General features: G+C 40.3%; 1 protein-coding gene and 2 pseudogenes across 1 annotated transcript in view; 2 read left to right on the top strand and 1 right to left on the bottom strand.

Moving 5' to 3' along the window:
* Nucleotides 1-5,403, bottom strand: part of TANGO6 (transport and golgi organization 6 homolog) — a 258,258-nt gene that overhangs the window by 76,889 nt on the left and 175,966 nt on the right. The window lies entirely within an intron of this gene.
* LOC119472794 lies at nucleotides 3,532-3,631 on the top strand (annotated as a pseudogene).
* On the top strand, nucleotides 4,790-4,889 carry LOC119472793 (annotated as a pseudogene).

Below are 5,403 nucleotides of genomic sequence, written 5' to 3'. Positions count from 1 at the left end.
AAAAAAAAAAAAAAAAAAAAAAAAAAAAAAAAAAAGGAACATAAGGCAGTCCCCTCCGTTTTTGGAGACATGGTCTTGCTCTGTCACCCAGGTTGGAGTGCAGTGGTGTAATAATGGCTAATTGCAGCCTTGACCTCCCAGGTTCAAGTGATTCTTTTACCTTAGCCTCCTGAGTAACTGGGAGCACAGGCACATGCCATCACGCCCAGCTAATTTTTGTATTTTTTTGTAGAGAAGGGGTTTTGCCATGTTGCCCAGTCAGGTTTCAAACTCCTAAGCTCAAGTGATCCTCCCACCTCAGCCTCAGCCTCCCAAAGTGCTGGGATTACAGCTGTGAGCCACTGTGTACATATTTTTCAAATGACTCAAAAATCAATTTTATAACCAAAGTATAACAAAAGAAAAAATTAAACCAAATAATTTTCTTTCTAATAATTACAATTTTAATTGGGACAACAATCTGGTATACTGCATGACTCTTATAATATCAGCATTTATACGTGTAACTTTCCCAACCTATTAAAAAAAAACAAACAGGTATGTAACTTGCAAGAAGGGGTTACAGGCTGAGTGTATTTCACAACTATTAGCTAACCTATTTGATTATGAATTAAAATCTAGGGTTCTGGTATACCCACTACTACTTCCTAGTTTCTGACTAGGCAACAAAACCACAATTATCCTGTCCAGGAGGGGTCCTTTGGTTTTGGTTGATGTTGCTTGTTTGTATTTTTCTTTAACCAGATGAGATGTTCCTATTGATTCAGTTGAAACTTATTTGAACTGCAAGGTTCTGAGATCCTAATTCATCTTTTATCTGAAAGACAGCATACATTTGTCCCCTGACAAAGGCAAACATTCATTACTATCCTGCTGTTCCCTTAAAAAATGCATTAAATGGCTTTTTACAAAAAACAGCACTGATTTCCAAGTTCCCCCACCCCACTTTCAGAAAGCATTCACTACAGACTACAATATTTAGATGAAGAGACACTCATGAAACTGAAGTTAAAGAGACCATCTTCTTTTCCTCAGGTATTTCTAAGAAGCTTCAGAGAAATGAAACAGTAACTCCAAGTCCACTTTTAGAAACTTACTCCAGTAGATTCTAATGAATAGGGTTTATCTTAGTTTAATTCTAATGGCTTCTACTTTGTACAATGGTAATGACAACACCTGGCTATTTGCATTTCCCTGTTCTCAGGAAGTCAGCAATAATCAACCTTACTGAGAAGCAAACAGCTGTGTGTTCAAGAAAGCCAGTGAAGGATCTAGATTTGTTTGAACAAACGATAAAAATGAGTCACTTTGAAAGGTGAACAATGAAGTGAGAGAGCTGAAAAAATTTTAACCTGCCTTTGACTTGCCTGTATCAATTCTGGCATTGTGAAAAGATTCTTTTAACAAATTAGAATTTGGAAGATTTTTCATTAAGCTTTTCAATGGTACTCTGAGGTCTAGAGTGATACATTCATTTATGCATATCAGATCCCATCTTTTTCCATAAAGGATCTGAAATGACTTGCAACAAGACATGCTTACATAGCAGAGGGGTGCTGTTAAATCTGAATTAACAAGCTTTGGGCAGCTGAGGTGGGAGGATGGCTTGAGGCCAGGAGTTCAACACCAGCTTGGGCAATATGATGAAAGCTTTTCCCTAAAAAAGGTATTTTTAAAATTAGCTGGGCGTGGTAGCATGTCCCTGTAGTCCTAGCTACTAGGGAGGATGAGGTGGGAGGAGCACTTGGGCCCAGAAGTTTGAAGGCTGCAGTAAGCTATGATTGTGCCACTGCACCCCAGCCTGGGCGACAGAGCGAGACCCTGTCTTAAACACACTGAAACACATTTTTTATTATTATTAGATCATTTTGGTGAACTGGTTCCTGCATTCATGCAAGTGATGAACCGTTTTTCTTTTTATACAGTCTTGCTCTGTCACCCAGGCTGGAGTGCAATGGCGTGATCTCGGCTCACCGCAACCTCCATCTCCTGGGTTCAGGCAATTCTCCTGCCTCAACCTCCTGAGTAGCTGGGATTACAGGCACGCGCCACCATGCCCAGCTAATTTTTTGTATTTTTAGTAGAGACGGGGTTTCACCATGTTGACCAGGATGGTCTCGATCTCTTGACCTCGTGATCCACCCGCCTCGGCCTCCCAAAGTGCTGGGATTACAGGCTTGAGCCACCGCGCCCGGCTAAGAAGTCTGTATTTTTAAAAAAGGAAATTTGCAAATGGAAGGGTCGGAAGGAGGACTGCAGAATTTATTTTTCAGTGAAGCTGGAAAAACGGAAGCAACAAATAAAAATATTCACATACTAGAAAAGAAGCAGTCTATGTGTATAAGCAGGATCTGCTATGAAACACATCTCTGCCTCCCAAAAACTCAGAGACCAAAGGCTTGGGGCTAATCTCACAGACAATTCTCAATCGTTGCTCCCCTCAAACAGATGAAGCAGAAGATCCGGATTCTTTGGTAATCTGCCCACTACAGGAACCGAGTCCTGCCTCCAAGCAGAACCAAAGGCTTTCAGCCAAGCAGAACCCAGGGCTTTCCCACTGCTTTCTGACTAGTATCGTTTCTGCCAGCTCTTCCTCTCCTTATTTGTCAGTAAATGACGGTGCCAATATAATTTCAGTCTTTACTGCTTCAGAGCCGGCCATTTAATGTGTAACTTTTTTTTTTTTTTTTTTAAGACAGAGTCTCCCTCTGTTGCCAGGCTGGAGTGCAATGGCGTGATCTCGGCTCACCGCAACCTCCATCTCCTGGGTTCAGGCAATTCTCCTGCCTCAACCTCCTGAGTAGCTGGGATTACAGGCACGCGCCACCATGCCCAGCTAATTTTTGTATTTTTAGTAGAGACGGGGTTTCACCTTGTTGACCAGGATGGTCTCGATCTCTTGACCTTGTGATCCACCCGCCTCGGCCTCCCAAAGTGCTGGGATTATAGGCTTGAGCCACCGCGCCCGGCCTACAAAGAACTCTTAAAACACAAAAAAGAAAGACAACTCAAATAAAAAATGAGTAAAGGATCTGAATATACATTTCTCCAAAGAAGATATAAAAATGTCCAAAAAGCACAGGAAAATGTGCTCAACGTCATTAATCACTAGAGAAGTACAAATAAAAACAATAATGAGGTATCATTTCATATCCACTGGAAGGGCTATAATTAAAAGGGCAGACAATAACAAGCCCTGGTGAGGAGAAACTGGAACCCGTATATACTGCTAGTGAAAATGTAAAACAGAAAACTTTGGAAAACAGTTTGGCACTTTCTCAAAAAGTTAAACATAGAGTTACCATATGACTCGAGAGAACTGAGAACACATTTCCACATAAAAACTAGTACACAAATGTACATAGCAGTTTTATTCATAATAGCCAAAAGGTGGAAAAAATTCACATATCCATCAACTGATGAATGGATTAAAAATGTGGCATATCCATACAATGGAATATCATTCAGCAATAAAAAGAAATGAGGTACTAGTACATGTTGCAACATAGATGAACTTTGAAATCACTGCGCTTGCCTCAGCAGCAAATATACCAACACTGGAATGATATCGAGATTAGCGTGGCTGCTGTGCAAGGATGACAGGCAAATTCATGGAGTATTCCATATTTAAAATAAAAAGAAAGCATTATGCTAAGTGAAAGAAGTCAGTCGCAAAAGACCACATGGTGTATTTCATTTATATGAAATGTCCAACTCTTAAGTAAACCCTTAGAGTGGCAAGTAGAGTAGTAATTGCTCGATTGGTAATGGGTACAAGGTTGCTTTTGGGGTGACGAAAATGTCCTAAATTGATTGTAATGATGATTGCACAACCCTGTGAACTTAACAAAAACAACAACACTGATCTGTACACTGTAAATGGTTGAAGTGTATAGTATATGAATTCTATTTCAAGAAGTCTGTATTTTTCTTCTTTTTTTTTTTTTTGAGACGGAGTTTCGCCCTTGTTACCCAGGCTGGAGTGCAATGGCGTGATCTCGGCTCACCGCAACCTCCATCTCCTGGGTTCAGGCAATTCTCCTGCCTCAGCCTCCAGAGTAGCTGGGATTACAGGTGTGTGCCACCACGTCCAGCTAATTTTTGTATTTTTAGTAGAGACGGGGTTTCACCATGTTGACCAGGATGGTCTCGATCTCTTGACCTCGTGATCCACCCGCCTCGGCCTCCCAAAGTGCTGGGATTACAGGCTTGAGCCACCGCGCCCGGCCTACAAAGAACTCTTAAAACACAAAAAAGAAAGACAACTCAAATAAAAAATGAGTAAAGGATCTGAATATACATTTCTCCAAAGAAGATATAAAAATGTCCAAAAAGCACAGGAAAATGTGCTCAACGTCATTAATCACTAGAGAAGTACAAATAAAAACAATAATGAGGTATCATTTCATATCCACTGGAAGGGCTATAATTAAAAGGGCAGACAATAACAAGCCCTGGTGAGGAGAAACTGGAACCCGTATATACTGCTAGTGAAAATGTAAAACAGAAAACTTTGGAAAACAGTTTGGCACTTTCTCAAAAAGTTAAACATAGAGTTACCATATGACTCGAGAGAACTGAGAACACATTTCCACATAAAAACTAGTACACAAATGTACATAGCAGTTTTATTCATAATAGCCAAAAGGTGGAAAAAATTCACATATCCATCAACTGATGAATGGATTAAAAATGTGGCATATCCATACAATGGAATATCATTCAGCAATAAAAAGAAATGAGGTACTAGTACATGTTGCAACATAGATGAACTTTGAAATCACTGCACTTGCCTCAGCAGCAAATATACCAACACTGGAATGATATCGAGATTAGCGTGGCTGCTGTGCAAGGATGACAGGCAAATTCATGGAGTATTCCATATTTAAAATAAAAAGAAAGCATTATGCTAAGTGAAAGAAGTCAGTCGCAAAAGACCACATGGTGTATTTCATTTATATGAAATGTCCAACTCTTAAGTAAACCCTTAGAGTGGCAAGTAGAGTAGTAATTGCTCGATTGGTAATGGGTACAAGGTTGCTTTTGGGGTGACGAAAATGTCCTAAATTGATTGTAATGATGATTGCACAACCCTGTGAACTTAACAAAAACAACAACACTGATCTGTACACTGTAAATGGTTGAAGTGTATAGTATATGAATTCTATTTCAAGAAGTCTGTATTTTTCTTCTTTTTTTTTTTTTTTAGACGGAGTTTCGCCCTTGTTACCCAGGCTGGAGTGCAATGGCGTGATCTCGGCTCACCGCAACCTCCATCTCCTGGGTTCAGGCAATTCTCCTGCCTCAACCTCCTGAGTAGCTGGGATTACAGGCACGCGCCACCATGCCCAGCTAATTTTTTGTATTTTTAGCAGAGACGGGGTTTCACCATGTTGACCAGGA

The sequence above is a fragment of the Cebus imitator genome, unplaced genomic scaffold (assembly GCF_001604975.1).
Source record: "Cebus imitator isolate Cc_AM_T3 unplaced genomic scaffold, Cebus_imitator-1.0 Scaffold118, whole genome shotgun sequence".
NCBI lineage: Eukaryota > Metazoa > Chordata > Mammalia > Primates > Cebidae > Cebus > Cebus imitator.
This window is presented reverse-complemented; position numbering and strand designations above follow the sequence as displayed.